A 25,726-nucleotide genomic window follows, 5' to 3' on the forward strand; every position below is an offset into this window, starting at 1 on the left:
TCCCCCACCCCCCATCCCCCCGCCCCCCCGCCCCTAGATAGGGTCAGGAGGGTTTAGGAGTCCGGGGGATCGGGGGAACACCTCTAGCGATAGAGCTTGCAGCAAACCCAAGAAAAACCAGTATGAAGAAAAATACTACCGCCATCCGCCCGCATAGAACCTGGGGGTGGCTCTACCCAGCTGTAATTAAGAAACTTCAATACAATACAAGCGGGGTTAGGGTAACCTTAAGAGAAAAAAAAATGACATCAATAACCAGTACAGCTTAGTGGATAACAGGACACTAAAAACAAAAAAAATCAAAAAAAAAAAAAAAATAAGTAAAAAAAGGGAAAAAAAGGGGGGGGGGGGGAGGGAGGGGGAGAGTCAGAGATAATTGGCAGTTATTGTAAGTTCTGCGTGTCAATAAAATGAGGAAAAAATCAATTGAGTCAGAAAGACCCAATGTTCATCAGAGGATCCGACAGGATCAAAAGAAGTGCTGCGGGCCCGGATCGACCCCAGTTTAGATGAAGTCATGACGGTGGCTTGGAATCCTTAGACTTCTTGGACAAGCGCTTCTGCCATGCAGGTGCGATAGGACTTGATGGTGGTGGTCTTTTGGAGGAAGCCACTGGGGTTGTGCTTGTCGGAGATGGGTCGGGGTCCCTAGAGATTAGACCAAGTTGGAGTAAAAGTTTTTCACCCTCTTGAAACGAAGAGAAGCCGTAGGATTTAGAATTGTAGGAGAATGAGAGACGAAATGGGAAGGACCACCTGTAAGCGATCGATTTTTGGGAAAGTGCTAGAAGGAGCGGTTTCAGTGATCTCCTCTTTTGGATTGTGAAGGGCGATAGATATGCAAAGATTTGTATGGGGTGCCCCTGGAACATAAGGGGACCTCCACCCATTGACCGTTGCATAACCTCCTCCTTAACTTTGTAAAAGTGAGGTTTAACAATGATGTCTCTTGGGAGTCCATCTTGGCGCGGGGCTTGTAAAGCCCTGTGAGCTCGATCCATTTCAAGGCGGTGGTCAGGGATGTCCGGGATAAGTTCCTTAATGAATGTTTGGACGACTAGGGCCGAGTCCTGGAATGATTCGGGGACTCCTCTGATGCGGAAATTGTACCTCCTCGAGCGGTTCTCGAGGTCGTCAATTTTGGAGAACGCTGTTTCAAGTTGGTCCTGCAAGTCCCGTACTCGCGCGGTGTTTTGATTTACTCTGGAGATTGTTTGGTCTGCTTTTTGTTCAATCGTTTCTATTCTGTTACCTAAGTGCTGTAGTTCAGCTTGAATGGCTGAGGTGATTTGTGTAGCGTTTTGTGAGAGACCCCTGGCTAGCATGGTGCCAAATAGTGTGACCATGGACGAAAAGTCCTGAGGAGAGGGATGAGAGCCTGGCATATAGGCCAAAGTGCCTCCTGGGCTGGCTGCAATGTCCTCCATGGGGGAGAGCGGCATTTCATCCAGGACCCTGCTTATAAGGGATTCTGTGGAGGAGGGGGATAAGCAGGCTGTGGAGTTTGTACTCACATCAGGGCCTGGGGGCCCTGTCGAGCGCAGCGGTGGGTCGGCTATGGAGTCCTCCTCCTCCAGCATGTCTCCTCGTGTGGCGGCGTCCGGCGCCATTTTGGAGTAAGCCGCGGGTTTCGGTCCCGTGTTCAAAGCACGGGATAGGTCTCTCCTTGCTGTCCCTCCTGCCATCCCGGGATGCCCGGGTGTATCCTCCGTCCGCGGTCGGGGCTCGGAGCTTAGTGCGGCGCCGTGGGAGATGTTAGGCCGGGACGGTGCGGAGCTCGCAGACTAGGCAGCCATCCAGCGAGCGGCCGCGCATGCGCCCTCCAAGAGTAGTGTTTTTCATAGATTAAGGACCCCAAGGCTCACAAAATGGTTAGAGAGTAGTGCCCCGTGTGAGGATCGAACTCACGACCTTCAGATTATGAGACTGACGCGCTACCTGCTGCGCTAACGAGGCCAATTAGCGAAAGTGATATGTGTGTCATAGCTGGCCACCATACTTGGAAGCTGATGGCGGTGGCACATCTTTTTTTCCCTTTGGTTTTCTCTATTTTTCTCAAAACAATGCGGCTAGTTTTCCCATATGGTCTAGCGGTTAGGATTCCTGGTTTTCACCCAGGCGGCCCGGTTTCGACTCCCGGTATGGGAAATGCAAGTCCTTTTAACGACCCGCACACTCCTAGTGCTGAAACCTCAAAGCTGTTTTTCCATTGTAACCTCCAATCATTCCCTTGTTGTCAAAGTACCAAGGGTCAAAGCCAGGGATGCAGACAAGACAGGTCAAGCCGGGTCAGGACAGGAAATGAAATACTATCAGGAACACAGGAACTCACAGGGCAAGCTGAAGTTCATCCAGCAACTAATGGCTCATGCACGCGCTTTGGCGTACGTATATGCGCACTGACACATGAATAATATCAGGATCACAGGAACTCACAGGGGAAGCTGAAGATCATCCAGCAACTAATGACTTATGCTGCTAGCTTTAAATAGGCCACTGGGCACCAGAAATTGTCACGCATTGTGTGCGCTTTGGCGTACGCACATGCGTACTAGCACATGAAGTTTCTCGGCCGTTCTCGCTCTTCTGCACATTTGCATTGGCAAATATCTATGTGCCAATCTTCTGCAAACCATTCTCTGACAGAGACATCATCTTTTTTTCCACACCTTTGAAAAAGCCCTTTTGAATTCCTCGGTGCTTTGTTCTTTCTGTGTGATGAAACTAAGGGAAGCATGTCACATAGATGGAAAATGCCTCTGTTGTTACAGGATGAGTAGACATTGTATCTTGCAAGGTCTGTTGGATGCAGAGCTAAAGATTTTAGCTGGGTGGAATATGGTGGAAGGCAAAAGAGCACTGAAAGCTTGATCTTCCGGTCAATTTTCCATCCATATGGTTTCCTACAAGACCTAAGGGATGAAGAGTAGTGTTTTTCATAGATTAAGGACCCCAAGGCTCACAAAATGGTTAGAGAGTAGTGCCCCGTGTGAGGATCAAACTCACGACCTTCAGATTATGAGACTGACACGCTACCTGCTGCGCTAACGAGGCCAATTAGTGAAAGTGATATGTGTGTCATAGCTGGCCACCATACTTGGAAGCTGATGGCGGTGGCACATCTTTTTTTCCCTTTGGTTTTCTCTATTTTTCTCAAAACAAGGCAGCTAGTTTTCCCATATGGTCTAGCGGTTAGGATTCCTGGTTTTCACCCAGGCGGCCCGGGTTTGACTCCCGGTATGGGAAATGCAAGTCCTTTTAACGACCCGCACACTCCTAGTGCTGAAACCTCAAAGCTGTTTTTCCATTGTAACCTCCAATCATTCCCTTGTTGTCAAAGTACCAAGGGTCAAAGCCAGGGATGCAGACAAGACAGGTCAAGCCGGGTCAGGACAGGAAATGAAATACTATCAGGAACACAGGAACTCACAGGGCAAGCTGAAGTTCATCCAGCAACTAATGGCTCATGCACGCGCTTTGGCGTACGTATATGCGCACTGGCACATGAATTTTCACATATGAATAATATCAGGATCACAGGAACTCACAGGGGAAGCTGAAGATCATCCAGCAACTAATGGCTTATGCTGCTAGCTTTAAATAGGCCACTGGGCACCAGAAATTGTCACGCATTGTGTGCGCTTTGGCGTACGCACATGCGTACTAGCACATGAAGTTTCTCGGCCGTTCTCGCTCTTCTGCACATTTGCATTGGCAAATATCTATGTGCCAATCTTCTGCAAACCATTCTCTGACAGAGACATCATCTTTTTTTTCCACACCTTTGAAAAAGCCCTTTTGAATTCCTCGGTGCTTTGTTCTTTCTGTGTGATGAAACTAAGGGAAGCATGTCACATAGATGGAAAATGCCTCTGTTGTTCCAGGATGAGTAGACATTGTATCTTGCAAGGTCTGTTGGATGCAGAGCTAAAGATTTTAGCTGGGTGGAATATGGTGGAAGGCAAAAGAGCACTGAAAGCTTGATCTTCCGGTCAATTTTCTATCCATATGGTTTCCTACAAGACCTAAGGGATGAAGAGTAGTGTTTTTCATAGATTAAGGACCCCAAGGCTCACAAAATGGTAAGAGAGTAGTGCCCCGTGTGAGGATCGAACTCACGACCTTCAGATTATGAGACTGACGCGCTACCTGCTGCGCTAACGAGGCCAATTAGTGAAAGTGATATGTGTGTCATAGCTGGCCACCATACTTGGAAGCTGATGGTGGTGGCACATCTTTTTTTCCCTTTGGTTTTCTCTATTTTTCTCAAAACAAGGCAGCTAGTTTTCCCATATGGTCTAGCGGTTAGGATTCCTGGTTTTCACCCAGGCGGCCCGGGTTCGACTCCCGGTATGGGAAATGCAAGTCCTTTTAACGACCTGCACACTCCTAGTGCTGAAACCTCAAAGCTGTTTTTCCATTGTAACCTCCAATCATTCCCTTGTTGTCAAAGTACCAAGGGTCAAAGCCAGGGATGCAGACAAGACAGGTCAAGCCGGGTCAGGACAGGAAATGAAATACTATCAGGAACACAGGAACTCACAGGGCAAGCTGAAGTTCATCCAGCAACTAATGGCTCATGCACGCGCTTTGGCGTACGTATATGCGCACTGGCACATGAATTTTCACACATGAATAATATCAGGATCACAGGAACTCACAGGGGAAGCTGAAGATCATCCAGCAACTAATGGCTTATGCTGCTAGCTTTAAATAGGCCACTGGGCACCAGAAATTGTCACGCATTGTGTGCGCTTTGGCGTACGCACATGCGTACTAGCACATGAAGTTTCTCGGCCGTTCTCGCTCTTCTGCACATTTGCATTGGCAAATATCTATGTGCCAATCTTCTGCAAACCATTCTCTGACAGAGACATCATCTTTTTTTTCCACACCTTTGAAAAAGCCCTTTTGAATTCCTCGGTGCTTTGTTCTTTCTGTGTGATGAAACTAAGGGAAGCATGTCACATAGATGGAAAATGCCTCTGTTGTTCCAGGATGAGTAGACATTGTATCTTGCAAGGTCTGTTGGATGCAGAGCTAAAGATTTTAGCTGGGTGGAATATGGTGGAAGGCAAAAGAGCACTGAAAGCTTGATCTTCCGGTCAATTTTCCATCCATATGGTTTCCTACAAGACCTAAGTGGTGAAGAGTAGTGTTTTTCATAGATTAAGGACCCCAAGGCTCACAAAATGGTTAGAGAGTAGTGCCCCGTGTGAGGATCGAACTCACAACCTTCAGATTATGAGACTGATGCGCTACCTGCTGCGCTAACGAGGCTAATTAGTGAAAGTGATATGTGTGTCATAGCTGGCCACCATACTTGGAAGCTGATGGCGGTGGCACATCTTTTTTTCCCTTTGGTTTTCTCTATTTTTCTCAAAACAAGGCAGCTAGTTTTCCCATATGGTCTAGCGGTTAGGATTCCTGGTTTTCACCCAGGCGGCCCGGCTTCGACTCCCGGTATGGGAAATGCAAGTCCTTTTAACGACCCGCACACTCCTAGTGCTGAAACCTCAAAGCTGTTTTTCCATTCTAACCTCCAATCATTCCCTTGTTGTCCAAGTACCAAGGGTCAAAGCCAGGGATGCAGACAAGACAGGTCAAGCCGGGTCAGGACAGGAAATGAAATACTATCAGGAACACAGGAACGCACAGGGCAAGCTGAAGTTCATCCAGCAACTAATGGCTCATGCACGCGCTTTGGCGTACGTATATGCGCACTGGCACATGAATTTTCACACATGAATAATATCAGGATCACAGGAACTCACAGGGGAAGCTGAAGATCATCCAGCAACTAATGGCTTATGCTGCTAGCTTTAAATAGGCCACTGGGCACCAGAAATTGTCACGCATTGTGTGCGCTTTGGCGTACGCACATGCGTACTAGCACATGAAGTTTCTCGGCCGTTCTCGCTCTTCTGCACATTTGCATTGGCAAATATCTATGTGCCAATCTTCTGCAAACCATTCTCTGACAGAGACATCATCTTTTTTTTCCACACCTTTGAAAAAGCCCTTTTGAATTCCTCGGTGCTTTGTTCTTTCTGTGTGATGAAACTAAGGGAAGCATGTCACATAGATGGAAAATGCCTCTGTTGTTCCAGGATGAGTAGACATTGTATCTTGCAAGGTCTGTTGGATGCAGAGCTAAAGATTTTAGCTGGGTGGAATATGGTGGAAGGCAAAAGAGCACTGAAAGCTTGATCTTCCGGTCAATGTTCCATCCATATGGTTTCCTACAAGACCTAAGGGATGAAGAGTAGTGTTTTTCATAGATTAAGGACCCCAAGGCTCACAAAATGGTTAGAGAGTAGTGCCCCGTGTGAGGATCAAACTCACGACCTTCAGATTATGAGACTGACGCGCTACCTGCTGCGCTAACGAGGCCAATTAGTGAAAGTGATATGTGTGTCATAGCTGGCCACCATACTTGGAAGCTGATGGCGGTGGCACATCTTTTTTTCTCTTTGGTTTTCTCTATTTTTCTCAAAACAAGGCAGCTAGTTTTCCCATATGGTCTAGCGGTTAGGATTCCTGGTTTTCACCCAGGCGGCCCGGTTTTGACTCCCGGTATGGGAAATGCAAGTCCTTTTAACGACCCGCACACTCCTAGTGCTGAAACCTCAAAGCTGTTTTTCCATTGTAACCTCCAATCATTCCCTTGTTGTCAAAGTACCAAGGGTCAAAGCCAGGGATGCAGACAAGACAGGTCAAGCCGGGTCAGGACAGGAAATGAAATACTATCAGGAACACAGGAACTCACAGGGCAAGCTGAAGTTCATCCAGCAACTAATGGCTCATGCACGCGCTTTGGCGTACGTATATGCGCACTGGCACATGAATTTTCACATATGAATAATATCAGGATCACAGGAACTCACAGGGGAAGCTGAAGATCATCCAGCAACTAATGGCTTATGCTGCTAGCTTTAAATAGGCCACTGGGCACCAGAAATTGTCACGCATTGTGTGCGCTTTGGCGTACGCACATGCGTACTAGCACATGAAGTTTCTCGGCCGTTCTCGCTCTTCTGCACATTTGCATTGGCAAATATCTATGTGCCAATCTTCTGCAAACCATTCTCTGACAGAGACATCATCTTTTTTTTCCACACCTTTGAAAAAGCCCTTTTGAATTCCTCGGTGCTTTGTTCTTTCTGTGTGATGAAACTAAGGGAAGCATGTCACATAGATGGAAAATGCCTCTGTTGTTCCAGGATGAGTAGACATTGTATCTTGCAAGGTCTGTTGGATGCAGAGCTAAAGATTTTAGCTGGGTGGAATATGGTGGAAGGCAAAAGAGCACTGAAAGCTTGATCTTCCGGTCAATTTTCTATCCATATGGTTTCCTACAAGACCTAAGGGATGAAGAGTAGTGTTTTTCATAGATTAAGGACCCCAAGGCTCACAAAATGGTAAGAGAGTAGTGCCCCGTGTGAGGATCGAACTCACGACCTTCAGATTATGAGACTGACGCGCTACCTGCTGCGCTAACGAGGCCAATTAGTGAAAGTGATATGTGTGTCATAGCTGGCCACCATACTTGGAAGCTGATGGTGGTGGCACATCTTTTTTTCCCTTTGGTTTTCTCTATTTTTCTCAAAACAAGGCAGCTAGTTTTCCCATATGGTCTAGCGGTTAGGATTCCTGGTTTTCACCCAGGCGGCCCGGGTTCGACTCCCGGTATGGGAAATGCAAGTCCTTTTAACGACCTGCACACTCCTAGTGCTGAAACCTCAAAGCTGTTTTTCCATTGTAACCTCCAATCATTCCCTTGTTGTCAAAGTACCAAGGGTCAAAGCCAGGGATGCAGACAAGACAGGTCAAGCCGGGTCAGGACAGGAAATGAAATACTATCAGGAACACAGGAACTCACAGGGCAAGCTGAAGTTCATCCAGCAACTAATGGCTCATGCACGCGCTTTGGCGTACGTATATGCGCACTGGCACATGAATTTTCACACATGAATAATATCAGGATCACAGGAACTCACAGGGGAAGCTGAAGATCATCCAGCAACTAATGGCTTATGCTGCTAGCTTTAAATAGGCCACTGGGCACCAGAAATTGTCACGCATTGTGTGCGCTTTGGCGTACGCACATGCGTACTAGCACATGAAGTTTCTCGGCCGTTCTCGCTCTTCTGCACATTTGCATTGGCAAATATCTATGTGCCAATCTTCTGCAAACCATTCTCTGACAGAGACATCATCTTTTTTTTCCACACCTTTGAAAAAGCCCTTTTGAATTCCTCGGTGCTTTGTTCTTTCTGTGTGATGAAACTAAGGGAAGCATGTCACATAGATGGAAAATGCCTCTGTTGTTCCAGGATGAGTAGACATTGTATCTTGCAAGGTCTGTTGGATGCAGAGCTAAAGATTTTAGCTGGGTGGAATATGGTGGAAGGCAAAAGAGCACTGAAAGCTTGATCTTCCGGTCAATTTTCCATCCATATGGTTTCCTACAAGACCTAAGTGGTGAAGAGTAGTGTTTTTCATAGATTAAGGACCCCAAGGCTCACAAAATGGTTAGAGAGTAGTGCCCCGTGTGAGGATCGAACTCACAACCTTCAGATTATGAGACTGATGCGCTACCTGCTGCGCTAACGAGGCTAATTAGTGAAAGTGATATGTGTGTCATAGCTGGCCACCATACTTGGAAGCTGATGGCGGTGGCACATCTTTTTTTCCCTTTGGTTTTCTCTATTTTTCTCAAAACAAGGCAGCTAGTTTTCCCATATGGTCTAGCGGTTAGGATTCCTGGTTTTCACCCAGGCGGCCCGGCTTCGACTCCCGGTATGGGAAATGCAAGTCCTTTTAACGACCCGCACACTCCTAGTGCTGAAACCTCAAAGCTGTTTTTCCATTCTAACCTCCAATCATTCCCTTGTTGTCCAAGTACCAAGGGTCAAAGCCAGGGATGCAGACAAGACAGGTCAAGCCGGGTCAGGACAGGAAATGAAATACTATCAGGAACACAGGAACGCACAGGGCAAGCTGAAGTTCATCCAGCAACTAATGGCTCATGCACGCGCTTTGGCGTACGTATATGCGCACTGGCACATGAATTTTCACACATGAATAATATCAGGATCACAGGAACTCACAGGGGAAGCTGAAGATCATCCAGCAACTAATGGCTTATGCTGCTAGCTTTAAATAGGCCACTGGGCACCAGAAATTGTCACGCATTGTGTGCGCTTTGGCGTACGCACATGCGTACTAGCACATGAAGTTTCTCGGCCGTTCTCGCTCTTCTGCACATTTGCATTGGCAAATATCTATGTGCCAATCTTCTGCAAACCATTCTCTGACAGAGACATCATCTTTTTTTTCCACACCTTTGAAAAAGCCCTTTTGAATTCCTCGGTGCTTTGTTCTTTCTGTGTGATGAAACTAAGGGAAGCATGTCACATAGATGGAAAATGCCTCTGTTGTTCCAGGATGAGTAGACATTGTATCTTGCAAGGTCTGTTGGATGCAGAGCTAAAGATTTTAGCTGGGTGGAATATGGTGGAAGGCAAAAGAGCACTGAAAGCTTGATCTTCCGGTCAATGTTCCATCCATATGGTTTCCTACAAGACCTAAGTGGTGAAGAGTAGTGTTTTTCATAGATTAAGGACCCCAAGGCTCACAAAATGGTAAGAGAGTAGTGCCCCGTGTGAGGATCGAACTCACGACCTTCAGATTATGAGACTGACGCGCTACCTGCTGCGCTAACGAGGCCAATTAGTGAAAGTGATATGTGTGTCATAGCTGGCCACCATACTTGGAAGCTGATGGCGGTGGCACATCTTTTTTTCCCTTTGGTTTTCTCTATTTTTCTCAAAACAAGGCAGCTAGTTTTCCCATATGGTCTAGCGGTTAGGATTCCTGGTTTTCACCCAGGCGGCCTGGTTTTCACCCAGGCGGCCTGGGTTTGACTCCCGGTATGGGAAATGCAAGACCTTTTAACCACCCGCACACTCCTAGTGCTGAAACCTCAAAGCTGTTTTTCCATTGTAACCTCCAATCATTCCCTTGTTGTCAAAGTACCAAAGGTCAAAGCCAGGGATGCAGACAAGACAGGTCAAGCCGGGTCAGGACAGGAAATGAAATACTATCAGGAACACAGGAACTCACAGGGCAAGCTGAAGTTCATCCAGCAACTAATGGCTCATGCACGCGCTTTGGCGTACGTATATGTGCACTGGCACATGAATTTTCACACATGAATAATATCAGGATCACAGGAACTCACAGGGGAAGCTGAAGATCATCCAGCAACTAATGGCTTATGCTGCTAGCTTTAAATAGGCCACTGGGCACCAGAAATTGTCACGCATTGTGTGCGCTTTGGCGTATGCACATGCGTACTAGCACATGAAGTTTCTCGGCCGTTCTCGCTCTTCTGCACATTTGCATTGGCAAATATCTATGTGCCAATCTTCTGCAAACCATTCTCTGACAGAGACATCATCTTTTTTTTCCACACCTTTGAAAAAGCCCTTTTGAATTCCTCGGTGCTTTGTTCTTTCTGTGTGATGAAACTAAGGGAAGCATGTCACATAGATGGAAAATGCCTCTGTTGTTCCAGGATGAGTAGACATTGTATCTTGCAAGGTCTGTTGGATGCAGAGCTAAAGATTTTAGCTGGGTGGAATATGGTGGAAGGCAAAAGAGCACTGAAAGCTTGATCTTCCGGTCAATTTTCTATCCATATGGTTTCCTACAAGACCTAAGGGATGAAGAGTAGTGTTTTTCATAGATTAAGGACCCCAAGGCTCACAAAATGGTAAGAGAGTAGTGCCCCGTGTGAGGATCGAACTCACGACCTTCAGATTATGAGACTGACGCGCTACCTGCTGCGCTAACGAGGCCAATCAGTGAAAGTGATATGTGTGTCATAGCTGGCCACCATACTTGGAAGCTGATGGCGGTGGCACATCTTTTTTTCCCTTTGGTTTTCTCTATTTTTCTCAAAACAAGGCAGCTAGTTTTCCCATATGGTCTAGCGGTTAGGATTCCTGGTTTTCACCCAGGCGGCCCGGGTTCGACTCCCGGTATGGGAAATGCAAGCCCTTTTAACGACCCGCACACTCCTAGTGCTGAAACCTCAAAGCTGTTTTTCCATTGTAACCTCCAATCATTCCCTTGTTGTCAAAGTACCAAGGGTCAAAGCCAGGGATGCAGACAAGACAGGTCAAGCCGGGTCAGGACAGGAAATGAAATACTATCAGGAACACAGGAACTCACAGGGCAAGCTGAAGTTCATCCAGCAACTAATGGCTCATGCACGCGCTTTGGCGTACGTATATGCGCACTGACACATGAATAATATCAGGATCACAGGAACTCACAGGGGAAGCTGAAGATCATCCAGCAACTAATGGCTTATGCTGCTAGCTTTAAATAGGCCACTGGGCACCAGAAATTGTCACGCATTGTGTGCGCTTTGGCGTACGCACATGCGTACTAGCACATGAAGTTTCTCGGCCGTTCTCGCTCTTCTGCACATTTGCATTGGCAAATATCTATGTGCCAATCTTCTGCAAACCATTCTCTGACAGAGACATCATCTTTTTTTTCCACACCTTTGAAAAAGCCCTTTTGAATTCCTCGGTGCTTTGTTCTTTCTGTGTGATGAAACTAAGGGAAGCATGTCACATAGATGGAAAATGCCTCTGTTGTTCCAGGATGAGTAGACATTGTATCTTGCAAGGTCTGTTGGATGCAGAGCTAAAGATTTTAGCTGGGTGGAATATGGTGGAAGGCAAAAGAGCATTGACAGCTTGATCTTCCGGTCAATTTTCCATCTATATGGTTTCCTACAAGACCTAAGGGATGAAGAGTAGTGTTTTTCATAGATTAAGGACCCCAAGGCTCACAAAATGGTTAGAGAGTAGTGCCCCGTGTGAGGATCGAACTCATGACCTCCAGATTATGAGACTGACGCGCTACCTGCTGCACTAACAAGGCCAATTAGGGAAAGTGATATGTGTGTCATAGCTGGCCACCATACTTGGAAGCTGATGGCGGTGGCACATCTTTTTTTCCCTTTGGTTTTCTCTATTTTTCTCAAAACAAGGCAGCTAGTTTTCCCATATGGTCTAGCGGTTAGGATTCCTGGTTTTCACCCAGGCGGCCCGGGTTCGACTCCCGGTATGGGAAATGCAAGCCCTTTTAACGACCCGCACACTCCTAGTGCTGAAACCTCAAAGCTGTTTTTCCATTGTAACCTCCAATCATTCCCTTGTTGTCAAAGTACCAAGGGTCAAAGCCAGGGATGCAGACAAGACAGGTCAAGCCGGGTCAGGACAGGAAATGAAATACTATCAGGAACACAGGAACGCACAGGGCAAGCTGAAGTTCATCCAGCAACTAATGGCTCATGCACGCGCTTTGGCGTACGTATATGCGCACTGGCACATGAATTTTCACACATGAATAATATCAGGATCACAGGAACTCACAGGGGAAGCTGAAGATCATCCAGCAACTAATGGCTTATGCTGCTAGCTTTAAATAGGCCACTGGGCACCAGAAATTGTCACGCATTGTGTGCGCTTTGGCGTATGCACATGCGTACTAGCACATGAAGTTTCTCGGCCGTTCTCGCTCTTCTGCACATTTGCATTGGCAAATATCTATGTGCCAATCTTCTGCAAACCATTCTCTGACAGAGACATCATCTTTTTTTTCCACACCTTTGAAAAAGCCCTTTTGAATTCCTCGGTGCTTTGTTCTTTCTGTGTGATGAAACTAAGGGAAGCATGTCACATAGATGGAAAATGCCTCTGTTGTTCCAGGATGAGTAGACATTGTATCTTGCAAGGTCTGTTGGATGCAGAGCTAAAGATTTTAGCTGGGTGGAATATGGTGGAAGGCAAAAGAGCACTGAAAGCTTGATCTTCCGGTCAATTTTCTATCCATATGGTTTCCTACAAGACCTAAGGGATGAAGAGTAGTGTTTTTCATAGATTAAGGACCCCAAGGCTCACAAAATGGTAAGAGAGTAGTGCCCCGTGTGAGGATCGAACTCACGACCTTCAGATTATGAGACTGACGCGCTACCTGCTGCGCTAACGAGGCCAATTAGTGAAAGTGATATGTGTGTCATAGCTGGCCACCATACTTGGAAGCTGATGGCGGTGGCACATCTTTTTTTCCCTTTGGTTTTCTCTATTTTTCTCAAAACAAGGCAGCTAGTTTTCCCATATGGTCTAGCGGTTAGGATTCCTGGTTTTCACCCAGGCGGCCCGGGTTCGACTCCCGGTATGGGAAATGCAAGTCCTTTTAACGACCCGCACACTCCTAGTGCTGAAACCTCAAAGCTGTTTTTCCATTGTAACCTCCAATCATTCCCTTGTTGTCAAAGTACCAAGGGTCAAAGCCAGGGATGCAGACAAGACAGGTCAAGCCGGGTCAGGACAGGAAATGAAATACTATCAGGAACACAGGAACTCACAGGGCAAGCTGAAGTTCATCCAGCAACTAATGGCTCATGCACGCGCTTTGGCGTACGTATATGCGCACTGACACATGAATAATATCAGGATCACAGGAACTCACAGGGGAAGCTGAAGATCATCCAGCAACTAATGGCTTATGCTGCTAGCTTTAAATAGGCCACTGGGCACCAGAAATTGTCACGCATTGTGTGCGCTTTGGCGTACGCACATGCGTACTAGCACATGAAGTTTCTCGGCCGTTCTCGCTCTTCTGCACATTTGCATTGGCAAATATCTATGTGCCAATCTTCTGCAAACCATTCTCTGACAGAGACATCATCTTTTTTTTCCACACCTTTGAAAAAGCCCTTTTGAATTCCTCGGTGCTTTGTTCTTTCTGTGTGATGAAACTAAGGGAAGCATGTCACATAGATGGAAAATGCCTCTGTTGTTCCAGGATGAGTAGACATTGTATCTTGCAAGGTCTGTTGGATGCAGAGCTAAAGATTTTAGCTGGGTGGAATATGGTGGAAGGCAAAAGAGCATTGACAGCTTGATCTTCCGGTCAATTTTCCATCTATATGGTTTCCTACAAGACCTAAGGGATGAAGAGTAGTGTTTTTCATAGATTAAGGACCCCAAGGCTCACAAAATGGTTAGAGAGTAGTGCCCCGTGTGAGGATCGAACTCATGACCTCCAGATTATGAGACTGACGCGCTACCTGCTGCACTAACAAGGCCAATTAGTGAAAGTGATATGTGTGTCATAGCTGGCCACCATACTTGGAAGCTGATGGCGGTGGCACATCTTTTTTTCCCTTTGGTTTTCTCTATTTTTCTCAAAACAAGGCAGCTAGTTTTCCCATATGGTCTAGCGGTTAGGATTCCTGGTTTTCACCCAGGCGGCCCGGGTTCGACTCCCGGTATGGGAAATGCAAGCCCTTTTAACGACCCGCACACTCCTAGTGCTGAAACCTCAAAGCTGTTTTTCCATTGTAACCTCCAATCATTCCCTTGTTGTCAAAGTACCAAGGGTCAAAGCCAGGGATGCAGACAAGACAGGTCAAGCCGGGTCAGGACAGGAAATGAAATACTATCAGGAACACAGGAACGCACAGGGCAAGCTGAAGTTCATCCAGCAACTAATGGCTCATGCACGCGCTTTGGCGTACGTATATGCGCACTGGCACATGAATTTTCACACATGAATAATATCAGGATCACAGGAACTCACAGGGGAAGCTGAAGATCATCCAGCAACTAATGGCTTATGCTGCTAGCTTTAAATAGGCCACTGGGCACCAGAAATTGTCACGCATTGTGTGCGCTTTGGCGTACGCACATGCGTACTAGCACATGAAGTTTCTCGGCCGTTCTCGCTCTTCTGCACATTTGCATTGGCAAATATCTATGTGCCAATCTTCTGCAAACCATTCTCTGACAGAGACATCATCTTTTTTTTCCACACCTTTGAAAAAGCCCTTTTGAATTCCTCGGTGCTTTGTTCTTTCTGTGTGATGAAACTAAGGGAAGCATGTCACATAGATGGAAAATGCCTCTGTTGTTCCAGGATGAGTAGACATTGTATCTTGCAAGGTCTGTTGGATGCAGAGCTAAAGATTTTAGCTGGGTGGAATATGGTGGAAGGCAAAAGAGCATTGACAGCTTGATCTTCCGGTCAATTTTCCATCTATATGGTTTCCTACAAGACCTAAGGGATGAAGAGTAGTGTTTTTCATAGATTAAGGACCCCAAGGCTCACAAAATGGTTAGAGAGTAGTGCCCCGTGTGAGGATCGAACTCATGACCTCCAGATTATGAGACTGACGCGCTACCTGCTGCGCTAACAAGGCCAATTAGTGAAAGTGATATGTGTGTCATAGCTGGCCACCATACTTGGAAGCTGATGGCGGTGGCACATCTTTTTTTCCCTTTGGTTTTCTCTATTTTTCTCAAAACAAGGCAGCTAGTTTTCCCATATGGTCTAGCGGTTAGGATTCCTGGTTTTCACCCAGGCGGCCCGGGTTCGACTCCCGGTATGGGAAATGCAAGCCCTTTTAACGACCCGCACACTCCTAGTGCTGAAACCTCAAAGCTGTTTTTCCATTGTAACCTCCAATCATTCCCTTGTTGTCAAAGTACCAAGGGTCAAAGCCAGGGATGCAGACAAGACAGGTCAAGCCGGGTCAGGACAGGAAATGAAATACTATCAGGAACACAGGAACGCACAGGGCAAGCTGAAGTTCATCCAGCAACTAATGGCTCATGCACGCGCTTTGGCGTACGTATATGCGCACTGGCACATGAATTTTCACACATGAATAATATCAGGATCACAGGAACTCACAGGGGAAGCTGAAGATCATCCAGCAACTAATGGCTTATGCTGCTAGCTTTAAATAGGCCACTGGGCACCAGAAATTGTCACGCATTGTGTGCGCTTTGGCGTATGCACATGCGTACTAGCACATGAAGTTTCTCGGCCGTTCTCGCTCTTCTGCACATTTGCATTGGCAAATATCTATGTGCCAATCTTCTGAAAACCATTCTCTGACAGAGACATCATCTTTTTTTTCCACACCTTTGAAAAAGCCCTTTTGAATTCCTCGGTGCTTTGTTCTTTCTGTGTGATGAAACTAAGGGAAGCATGTCACATAGATGGAAAATGCCTCTGTTGTTCCAGGATGAGTAGACATTGTATCTTGCAAGGTCTGTTGGATGCAGAGCTAAAGATTTTAGCTGGGTGGAATATGGTGGAAGGCAAAAGAGCACTGAAAGCTTGATCTTCCGGTCAATTTTCTATCCATATGGTTTCCTACAAGACCTAAGGGATGAAGAGTAGTGTTTTTCATAGATTAAGGACTCCAAGGCTCACAAAATGGTAAGAGAGTAGTGCCCCGTGTGAGGATCGAACTCACGACCTTCAGATTATGAGACTGACGCGCTACCTGCTGCACTAACGAGGCCAATTAGTGAAAGTGATATGTGTGTCATAGCTGGCCACCATACTTGGAAGCTGATGGCGGTGGCACATCTTTTTTTCCCTTTGGTTTTCTCTATTTTTCTCAAAACAAGGCAGCTAGTTTTCCCATATGGTCTAGCGGTTAGGATTCCTGGTTTTCACCCAGGCGGCCCGGGTTCGACTCCTGGTATGGGAAATGCAAGTCCTTTTAACGACCCGCACACTCCTAGTGCTGAAACCTCAAAGCTGTTTTTCCATTGTAACCTCCAATCATTCCCTTGTTGTCAAAGTACCAAGGGTCAAAGCCAGGGATGCAGACAAGACAGGTCAAGCCGGGTCAGGACAGGAAATGAAATACTATCAGGAACACAGGAACTCACAGGGCAAGCTGAAGTTCATCCAGCAACTAATGGCTCATGCACGCGCTTTGGCGTACGTATATGCGCACTGACACATGAATAATATCAGGATCACAGGAACTCACAGGGGAAGCTGAAGATCATCCAGCAACTAATGGCTTATGCTGCTAGCTTTAAATAGGCCACTGGGCACCAGAAATTGTCACGCATTGTGTGCGCTTTGGCGTACGCACATGCGTACTAGCACATGAAGTTTCTCGGCCGTTCTCGCTCTTCTGCACATTTGCATTGGCAAATATCTATGTGCCAATCTTCTGCAAACCATTCTCTGACAGAGACATCATCTTTTTTTTCCACACCTTTGAAAAAGCCCTTTTGAATTCCTCGGTGCTTTGTTCTTTCTGTGTGATGAAACTAAGGGAAGCATGTCACATAGATGGAAAATGCCTCTGTTGTTCCAGGATGAGTAGACATTGTATCTTGCAAGGTCTGTTGGATGCAGAGCTAAAGATTTTAGCTGGGTGGAATATGGTGGAAGGCAAAAGAGCATTGACAGCTTGATCTTCCGGTCAATTTTCCATCTATATGGTTTCCTACAAGACCTAAGGGATGAAGAGTAGTGTTTTTCATAGATTAAGGACCCCAAGGCTCACAAAATGGTTAGAGAGTAGTGCCCCGTGTGAGGATCGAACTCATGACCTCCAGATTATGAGACTGACGCGCTACCTGCTGCGCTAACAAGGCCAATTAGTGAAAGTGATATGTGTGTCATAGCTGGCCACCATACTTGGAAGCTGATGGCGGTGGCACATCTTTTTTTCCCTTTGGTTTTCTCTATTTTTCTCAAAACAAGGCAGCTAGTTTTCCCATATGGTCTAGCGGTTAGGATTCCTGGTTTTCACCCAGGCGGCCCGGGTTCGACTCCCGGTATGGGAAATGCAAGTCCTTTTAACGACCCGCACACTCCTAGTGCTGAAACCTCAAAGCTGTTTTTCCATTGTAACCTCCAATCATTCCCTTGTTGTCAAAGTACCAAGGGTCAAAGCCAGGGATGCAGACAAGACAGGTCAAGCCGGGTCAGGACAGGAAATGAAATACTATCAGGAACACAGGAACTCACAGGGCAAGCTGAAGTTCATCCAGCAACTAATGGCTCATGCACGCGCTTTGGCGTACGTATATGCGCACTGACACATGAATAATATCAGGATCACAGGAACTCACAGGGGAAGCTGAAGATCATCCAGCAACTAATGGCTTATGCTGCTAGCTTTAAATAGGCCACTGGGCACCAGAAATTGTCACGCATTGTGTGCGCTTTGGCGTACGCACATGCGTACTAGCACATGAAGTTTCTCGGCCGTTCTCGCTCTTCTGCACATTTGCATTGGCAAATATCTATGTGCCAATCTTCTGCAAACCATTCTCTGACAGAGACATCATCTTTTTTTTCCACACCTTTGAAAAAGCCCTTTTGAATTCCTCGGTGCTTTGTTCTTTCTGTGTGATGAAACTAAGGGAAGCATGTCACATAGATGGAAAATGCCTCTGTTGTTCCAGGATGAGTAGACATTGTATCTTGCAAGGTCTGTTGGATGCAGAGCTAAAGATTTTAGCTGGGTGGAATATGGTGGAAGGCAAAAGAGCACTGAAAGCTTGATCTTCCGGTCAATTTTCCATCCATATGGTTTCCTACAAGACCTAAGGGATGAAGAGTAGTGTTTTTCATAGATTAAGGACCCCAAGGCTCACAAAATGGTTAGAGAGTAGTGCCCCGTGTGAGGATCGAACTCACGACCTTCAGATTATGAGACTGATGCGCTACCTGCTGCGCTAACGAGGCTAATTAGTGAAAGTGATATGTGTGTCATAGCTGGCCACCATACTTGGAAGCTGATGGCGGTGGCACATCTTTTTTTCCCTTTGGTTTTCTCTATTTTTCTCAAAACAAGGCAGCTAGTTTTCCCATATGGTCTAGCGGTTAGGATTCCTGGTTTTCACCCAGGCGGCCCGGGTTCGACTCCCGGTATGGGAAATGCAAGTCCTTTTAACGACCCGCACACTCCTAGTGCTGAAACCTCAAAGCTGTTTTTCCATTCTAACCTCCAATCATTCCCTTGTTGTCCAAGTACCAAGGGTCAAAGCCAGGGATGCAGACAAGACAGGTCAAGCCGGGTCAGGACAGGAAATGAAATACTATCAGGAACACAGGAACGCACAGGGCAAGCTGAAGTTCATCCAGCAACTAATGGCTCATGCACGCGCTTTGGCGTACGTATATGCGCACTGGCACATGAATTTTCACACATGAATAATATCAGGATCACAGGAACTCACAGGGGAAGCTGAAGATCATCCAGCAACTAATGGCTTATGCTGCTAGCTTTAAATAGGCCACTGGGCACCAGAAATTGTCACGCATTGTGTGCGCTTTGGCGTACGCACATGCGTACTAGCACATGAAGTTTCTCGGCCGTTCTCGCTCTTCTGCACATTTGCATTGGCAAATATCTATGTGCCAATCTTCTGCAAACCATTCTCTGACAGAGACATCATCTTTTTTTTCCACACCTTTGAAAAAGCCCTTTTGAATTCCTCGGTGCTTTGTTCTTTCTGTGTGATGAAACTAAGGGAAGCATGTCACATAGATGGAAAATGCCTCTGTTGTTCCAGGATGAGTAGACATTGTATCTTGCAAGGTCTGTTGGATGCAGAGCTAAAGATTTTAGCTGGGTGGAATATGGTGGAAGGCAAAAGAGCACTGAAAGCTTGATCTTCCGGTCAATTTTCCATCCATATGGTTTCCTACAAGACCTAAGGGATGAAGAGTAGTGTTTTTCATAGATTAAGGACCCCAAGGCTCACAAAATGGTTAGAGAGTAGTGCCCCGTGTGAGGATCAAACTCACGACCTTCAGATTATGAGACTGACGCGCTACCTGCTGCGCTAACGAGGCCAATTAGTGAAAGTGATATGTGTGTCATAGCTGGCCACCATACTTGGAAGCTGATGGCGGTGGCACATCTTTTTTTCTCTTTGGTTTTCTCTATTTTTCTCAAAACAAGGCAGCTAGTTTTCCCATATGGTCTAGCGGTTAGGATTCCTGGTTTTCACCCAGGCGGCCCGGTTTTGACTCCCGGTATGGGAAATGCAAGTCCTTTTAACGACCCGCACACTCCTAGTGCTGAAACCTCAAAGCTGTTTTTCCATTGTAACCTCCAATCATTCCCTTGTTGTCAAAGTACCAAGGGTCAAAGCCAGGGATGCAGACAAGACAGGTCAAGCCGGGTCAGGACAGGAAATGAAATACTATCAGGAACACAGGAACTCACAGGGCAAGCTGAAGTTCATCCAGCAACTAATGGCTCATGCACGCGCTTTGGCGTACGTATATGCGCACTGACACATGAATAATATCAGGATCACAGGAACTCACAGGGGAAGCTGAAGATCATCCAGCAACTAATGGCTTATGCTGCTAGCTTTAAATAGGCCACTGGGCACCAGAAATTGTCACGCATTGTGTGCGCTTTGGCGTACGCACATGCGTACTAGCACATGAAGTTTCTCGGCCGTTCTCGCTCTTCTGCACATTTGCATTGGCAAATATCTATGTGCCAATCTTCTGCAAACCATTCTCTGACAGAGACATCATCTTTTTTTTCCACACCTTTGAAAAAGCCCTTTTGAATTCCTCGGTGCTTTGTTCTTTCTGTGTGATGAAACTAAGGGAAGCATGTCACATAGATGGAAAATGCCTCTGTTGTTCCAGGATGAGTAGACATTGTATCTTGCAAGGTCTGTTGGATGCAGAGCTAAAGATTTTAGCTGGGTGGAATATGGTGGAAGGCAAAAGAGCATTGAAAGCTTGATCTTCCGGTCAATTTTCCATCTATATGGTTGCCTACAAGACCTAAGGGATGAAGAGTAGTGTTTTTCATAGATTAAGGACCCCAAGGCTCACAAAATAGTTAGAGAGTAGTGCCCCGTGTGAGGATCGAACTCATGACCTCCAGATTATGAGACTGACGCGCTACCTGCTGCGCTAACAAGGCCAATTAGTGAAAGTGATATGTGTGTCATAGCTGGCCACCATACTTGGAAGCTGATGGCGGTGGCACATCTTTTTTTCCCTTTGGTTTTCTCTATTTTTCTCAAAACAAGGCAGCTAGTTTTCCCATATGGTCTAGCGGTTAGGATTCCTGGTTTTCACCCAGGCGGCCCGGGTTCGACTCCCGGTATGGGAAATGCAAGCCCTTTTAACGACCCGCACACTCCTAGTGCTGAAACCTCAAAGCTGTTTTTCCATTGTAACCTCCAATCATTCCCTTGTTGTCAAAGTACCAAGGGTCAAAGCCAGGGATGCAGACAAGACAGGTCAAGCCGGGTCAGGACAGGAAATGAAATACTATCAGGAACACAGGAACGCACAGGGCAAGCTGAAGTTCATCCAGCAACTAATGGCTCATGCACGCGCTTTGGCGTACGTATATGTGCACTGGCACATGAATTTTCACACATGAATAATATCAGGATCACAGGAACTCACAGGGGAAGCTGAAGATCATCCAGCAACTAATGGCTTATGCTGCTAGCTTTAAATAGGCCACTGGGCACCAGAAATTGTCACGCATTGTGTGCGCTTTGGCGTACGCACATGCGTACTAGCACATGAAGTTTCTCGGCCGTTCTCGCTCTTCTGCACATTTGCATTGGCAAATATCTATGTGCCAATCTTCTGCAAACCATTCTCTGACAGAGACATCATCTTTTTTTTCCACACCTTTGAAAAAGCCCTTTTGAATTCCTCGGTGCTTTGTTCTTTCTGTGTGATGAAACTAAGGGAAGCATGTCACATAGATGGAAAATGCCTCTGTTGTTCCAGGATGAGTAGACATTATATCTTGCAAGGTCTGTTGGATGCAGAGCTAAAGATTTTAGCTGGGTGGAATATGGTGGAAGGCAAAAGAGCACTGAAAGCTTGATCTTCCGGTCAATTTTCCATCCATATGGTTTCCTACAAGACCTAAGGGATGAAGAGTAGTGTTTTTCATAGATTAAGGACCCCAAGGCTCACAAAATGGTTAGAGAGTAGTGCCCCGTGTGAGGATCGAACTCACGACCTTCAGATTATGAGACTGATGCGCTACCTGCTGCGCTAACGAGGCTAATTAGTGAAAGTGATATGTGTGTCATAGCTGGCCACCATACTTGGAAGCTGATGGCGGTGGCACATCTTTTTTTCCCTTTGGTTTTCTCTATTTTTCTCAAAACAAGGCAGCTAGTTTTCCCATATGGTCTAGCGGTTAGGATTCCTGGTTTTCACCCAGGCGGCCCGGGTTCGACTCCCGGTATGGGAAATGCAAGTCCTTTTAACGACCCGCACACTCCTAGTGCTGAAACCTCAAAGCTGTTTTTCCATTCTAACCTCCAATCATTCCCTTGTTGTCCAAGTACCAAGGGTCAAAGCCAGGGATGCAGACAAGACAGGTCAAGCCGTGTCAGGACAGGAAATGAAATACTATCAGGAACACAGGAACGCACAGGGCAAGCTGAAGTTCATCCAGCAACTAATGGCTCATGCACCCGCTTTGGCGTACGTATATGCGCACTGGCACATGAATTTTCACACATGAATAATATCAGGATCACAGGAACTCACAGGGGAAGCTGAAGATCATCCAGCAACTAATGGCTTATGCTGCTAGCTTTAAATAGGCCACTGGGCACCAGAAATTGTCACGCATTGTGTGCGCTTTGGCGTACGCACATGCGTACTAGCACATGAAGTTTCTCGGCCGTTCTCGCTCTTCTGCACATTTGCATTGGCAAATATCTATGTGCCAATCTTCTGCAAACCATTCTCTGACAGAGACATCATCTTTTTTTTCCACACCTTTGAAAAAGCCCTTTTGAATTCCTCGGTGCTTTGTTCTTTCTGTGTGATGAAACTAAGGGAAGCATGTCACATAGATGGAAAATGCCTCTGTTGTTCCAGGATGAGTAGACATTGTATCTTGCAAGGTCTGTTGGATGCAGAGCTAAAGATTTTAGCTGGGTGGAATATGGTGGAAGGCAAAAGAGCACTGAAAGCTTGATCTTCCGGTCAATTTTCCATCCATATGGTTTCCTACAAGACCTAAGGGATGAAGAGTAGTGTTTTTCATAGATTAAGGACCCCAAGGCTCACAAAATGGTTAGAGAGTAGTGCCCCGTGTGAGGATCGAACTCACGACCTTCAGATTATGAGACTGACGCGCTACCTGCTGCGCTAACGAGGCCAATTAGTGAAAGTGATATGTGTGTCATAGCTGGCCACCATACTTGGAAGCTGATGGCGGTGGCACATCTTTTTTTCCCTTTGGTTTTCTCTATTTTTCTCAAAACAAGGTAGCTAGTTTTCCCATATGGTCTAGCGGTTAGGATTCCTGGTTTTCACCCAGGCGGCCCGGGTTCGACTCCCGGTATGGGAAATGCAAGTCCTTTTAACGACCCGCACACTCCTAGTGCTGAAACCTCAAAGCTGTTTTTCCATTGTAACCTCCAATCATTCCCTTGTTGTCAAAGTACCAAGGGTCAAAGCCAGGGATGCAGACAAGACAGGTCAAGCCGGGTCAGGACAGGAAATGAAATACTATCAGGAACACAGGAACTCACAGGGCAAGCTGAAGTTCATCCAGCAACTAATGGCTCATTCACGCGCTTTGGCGTACGTATATGCGCACTGACACATGAATAATATCAGGATCACAGGAACTCACAGGGGAAGCTGAAGATCATCCAGCAACTAATGGCTTATGCTGCTAGCTTTAAATAGGCCACTGGGCACCAGAAATTGTCACGCATTGTGTGCGCTTTGGCGTATGCACATGCGTACTAGCACATGAAGTTTCTTTGCCGTTCTCGCTCTTCTGCACATTTGCATTGGCAAATATCTATGTGCCAATCTTCTGAAAACCATTCTCTGACAGAGACATCATCTTTTTTTTCCACACCTTTGAAAAAGCCCTTTTGAATTCCTTGGTGCTTTGTTCTTTCTGTGTGATGAAACTAAGGGAAGCATGTCACATAGATGGAAAATGCCTCTGTTGTTCCAGGATGAGTAGACATTGTATCTTGCAAGGTCTGTTGGATGCAGAGCTAAAGATTTTAGCTGGGTGGAATATGGTGGAAGGCAAAAGAGCACTGAAAGCTTGATCTTCCGGTCAATTTTCTATCCATATGGTTTCCTACAAGACCTAAGGGATGAAGAGTAGTGTTTTTCATAGATTAAGGACCCCAAGGCTCACAAAATGGTAAGAGAGTAGTGCCCCGTGTGAGGATCGAACTCACGACCTTCAGATTATGAGACTGATGCGCTACCTGCTGCGCTAACGAGGCCAATTAGTGAAAGTGATATGTGTGTCATAGCTGGCCACCATACTTGGAAGCTGATGGCGGTGGCACATCTTTTTTTCCCTTTGGTTTTCTCTATTTTTCTCAAAACAAGGTAGCTAGTTTTCCCATATGGTCTAGCGGTTAGGATTCCTGGTTTTCACCCAGGCGGCCCGGGTTCGACTCCCGGTATGGGAAATGCAAGTCCTTTTAACGACCCGCACACTCCTAGTGCTGAAACCTCAAAGCTGTTTTTCCATTGTAACCTCCAATCATTCCCTTGTTGTCAAAGTACCAAGGGTCAAAGCCAGGGATGCAGACAAGACAGGTCAAGCCGGGTCAGGACAGGAAATGAAATACTATCAGGAACACAGGAACTCACAGGGCAAGCTGAAGTTCATCCAGCAACCAATGGCTCATGCACGCGCTTTGGCGTACGTATATGCGCACTGACACATGAATAATATCAGGATCACAGGAACTCACAGGGGAAGCTGAAGATCATCCAGCAACTAATGGCTTATGCTGCTAGCTTTAAATAGGCCACTGGGCACCAGAAATTGTCACGCATTGTGTGCGCTTTGGCGTACGCACATGCGTACTAGCACATGAAGTTTCTTTGCCGTTCTCGCTCTTCTGCACATTTGCATTGGCAAATATCTATGTGCCAATCTTCTGCAAACCATTCTCTGACAGAGACATCATCTTTTTTTTTCACACCTTTGAAAAAGCCCTTTTGAATTCCTCGGTGCTTTTTTCTTTCTGTGTGATGAAACTAAGGGAAGCATGTCACATAGATGGAAAATGCCTCTGTTGTTCCAGGATGAGTAGACATTGTATCTTGCAAGGTCTGTTGGATGCAGAGCTAAAGATTTTAGCTGGGTGGAATATGGTGGAAGGCAAAAGAGCACTGAAAGCTTGATCTTCCGGTCAATGTTCCATCCATATGGTTTCCTACAAGACCTAAGGGATGAAGAGTAGTGTTTTTCATAGATTAAGGACCCCAAGGCTCACAAAATGGTAAGAGAGTAGTGCCCCGTGTGAGGATCGAACTCACAACCTTCAGATTATGAGACTGACGCGCTACCTGCTGCGCTAACGAGGCCAATTAGTGAAAGTGATATGTGTGTCATAGCTGGCCACCATACTTGGAAGCTGATGGCGGTGGCACATCTTTTTGTCCCTTTGGTTTTCTCTATTTTTCTCAAAACAAGGCAGCTAGTTTTCCCATATGGTCTAGCGGTTAGGATTCCTGGTTTTCACCCAGGCGGCCCGGGTTCGACTCCCAGTATGGGAAATGCAAGTCTTTTTAACGACCCGCACACTCCTAGTGCTGAAACCTCAAAGCTGTTTTTCCATTGTAACCTCCAATCATTCCCTTGTTGTCAAAGTACCAAGGGTCAAAGCCAGGGATGCAGACAAGACAGGTCAAGCCGGGTCAGGACAGGAAATGAAATACTATCAGGAACACAGGAACTCACAGGGCAAGCTGAAGTTCATCCAGCAACTAATGGCTCATGCACGCGCTTTGGCGTACGTATATGCGCACTGACACATGAATAATATCAGGATCACAGGGGAAGCTGAAGATCATC

General features: G+C 46.3%; 20 non-coding genes across 20 annotated transcripts; 13 read left to right on the forward strand and 7 right to left on the reverse strand.

Annotated features, from left to right (window-relative positions):
- Positions 1–1,883: 1,883 nt before the first annotated feature.
- Positions 1,884–1,956, reverse strand: TRNAM-CAU (transfer RNA methionine (anticodon CAU)). The gene has a single exon. It is a non-coding gene; the product is annotated as a tRNA-Met (tRNA).
- Positions 1,957–4,094: 2,138 nt separating this feature from the next.
- On the reverse strand, positions 4,095–4,167 carry TRNAM-CAU (transfer RNA methionine (anticodon CAU)). Its single transcript has one exon. It is a non-coding gene; the product is annotated as a tRNA-Met (tRNA).
- A 120-nt stretch (positions 4,168–4,287) lies between these two features.
- TRNAE-UUC (transfer RNA glutamic acid (anticodon UUC)) lies at positions 4,288–4,359 on the forward strand. Its single transcript has one exon. It is a non-coding gene; the product is annotated as a tRNA-Glu (tRNA).
- A 3,074-nt stretch (positions 4,360–7,433) lies between these two features.
- TRNAM-CAU (transfer RNA methionine (anticodon CAU)) lies at positions 7,434–7,506 on the reverse strand. The gene has a single exon. It is a non-coding gene; the product is annotated as a tRNA-Met (tRNA).
- A 120-nt stretch (positions 7,507–7,626) lies between these two features.
- TRNAE-UUC (transfer RNA glutamic acid (anticodon UUC)) lies at positions 7,627–7,698 on the forward strand. Its single transcript has one exon. It is a non-coding gene; the product is annotated as a tRNA-Glu (tRNA).
- A 1,961-nt stretch (positions 7,699–9,659) lies between these two features.
- On the reverse strand, positions 9,660–9,732 carry TRNAM-CAU (transfer RNA methionine (anticodon CAU)). Its single transcript has one exon. It is a non-coding gene; the product is annotated as a tRNA-Met (tRNA).
- Positions 9,733–10,792: 1,060 nt separating this feature from the next.
- TRNAM-CAU (transfer RNA methionine (anticodon CAU)) lies at positions 10,793–10,865 on the reverse strand. Its single transcript has one exon. It is a non-coding gene; the product is annotated as a tRNA-Met (tRNA).
- Positions 10,866–10,985: 120 nt separating this feature from the next.
- On the forward strand, positions 10,986–11,057 carry TRNAE-UUC (transfer RNA glutamic acid (anticodon UUC)). Its single transcript has one exon. It is a non-coding gene; the product is annotated as a tRNA-Glu (tRNA).
- Positions 11,058–12,084: 1,027 nt separating this feature from the next.
- On the forward strand, positions 12,085–12,156 carry TRNAE-UUC (transfer RNA glutamic acid (anticodon UUC)). The gene has a single exon. It is a non-coding gene; the product is annotated as a tRNA-Glu (tRNA).
- An 848-nt stretch (positions 12,157–13,004) lies between these two features.
- Positions 13,005–13,077, reverse strand: TRNAM-CAU (transfer RNA methionine (anticodon CAU)). The gene has a single exon. It is a non-coding gene; the product is annotated as a tRNA-Met (tRNA).
- Positions 13,078–13,197: 120 nt separating this feature from the next.
- On the forward strand, positions 13,198–13,269 carry TRNAE-UUC (transfer RNA glutamic acid (anticodon UUC)). Its single transcript has one exon. It is a non-coding gene; the product is annotated as a tRNA-Glu (tRNA).
- A 1,027-nt stretch (positions 13,270–14,296) lies between these two features.
- On the forward strand, positions 14,297–14,368 carry TRNAE-UUC (transfer RNA glutamic acid (anticodon UUC)). The gene has a single exon. It is a non-coding gene; the product is annotated as a tRNA-Glu (tRNA).
- Positions 14,369–15,409: 1,041 nt separating this feature from the next.
- Positions 15,410–15,481, forward strand: TRNAE-UUC (transfer RNA glutamic acid (anticodon UUC)). Its single transcript has one exon. It is a non-coding gene; the product is annotated as a tRNA-Glu (tRNA).
- A 2,140-nt stretch (positions 15,482–17,621) lies between these two features.
- Positions 17,622–17,693, forward strand: TRNAE-UUC (transfer RNA glutamic acid (anticodon UUC)). The gene has a single exon. It is a non-coding gene; the product is annotated as a tRNA-Glu (tRNA).
- Positions 17,694–18,720: 1,027 nt separating this feature from the next.
- On the forward strand, positions 18,721–18,792 carry TRNAE-UUC (transfer RNA glutamic acid (anticodon UUC)). The gene has a single exon. It is a non-coding gene; the product is annotated as a tRNA-Glu (tRNA).
- A 2,140-nt stretch (positions 18,793–20,932) lies between these two features.
- TRNAE-UUC (transfer RNA glutamic acid (anticodon UUC)) lies at positions 20,933–21,004 on the forward strand. Its single transcript has one exon. It is a non-coding gene; the product is annotated as a tRNA-Glu (tRNA).
- A 1,041-nt stretch (positions 21,005–22,045) lies between these two features.
- TRNAE-UUC (transfer RNA glutamic acid (anticodon UUC)) lies at positions 22,046–22,117 on the forward strand. Its single transcript has one exon. It is a non-coding gene; the product is annotated as a tRNA-Glu (tRNA).
- An 848-nt stretch (positions 22,118–22,965) lies between these two features.
- On the reverse strand, positions 22,966–23,038 carry TRNAM-CAU (transfer RNA methionine (anticodon CAU)). The gene has a single exon. It is a non-coding gene; the product is annotated as a tRNA-Met (tRNA).
- A 120-nt stretch (positions 23,039–23,158) lies between these two features.
- On the forward strand, positions 23,159–23,230 carry TRNAE-UUC (transfer RNA glutamic acid (anticodon UUC)). Its single transcript has one exon. It is a non-coding gene; the product is annotated as a tRNA-Glu (tRNA).
- A 1,027-nt stretch (positions 23,231–24,257) lies between these two features.
- TRNAE-UUC (transfer RNA glutamic acid (anticodon UUC)) lies at positions 24,258–24,329 on the forward strand. The gene has a single exon. It is a non-coding gene; the product is annotated as a tRNA-Glu (tRNA).
- The last annotated feature ends 1,397 nt before the right edge of the window (positions 24,330–25,726 follow it).

The sequence above is a fragment of the Lithobates pipiens genome, unplaced genomic scaffold, assembly GCF_037356315.1.
Source record: "Lithobates pipiens isolate NorthernLeopardFrog02 unplaced genomic scaffold, aLitPip1_a1.2 Scaffold_8, whole genome shotgun sequence".
Lineage (NCBI taxonomy): Eukaryota > Metazoa > Chordata > Amphibia > Anura > Ranidae > Lithobates > Lithobates pipiens.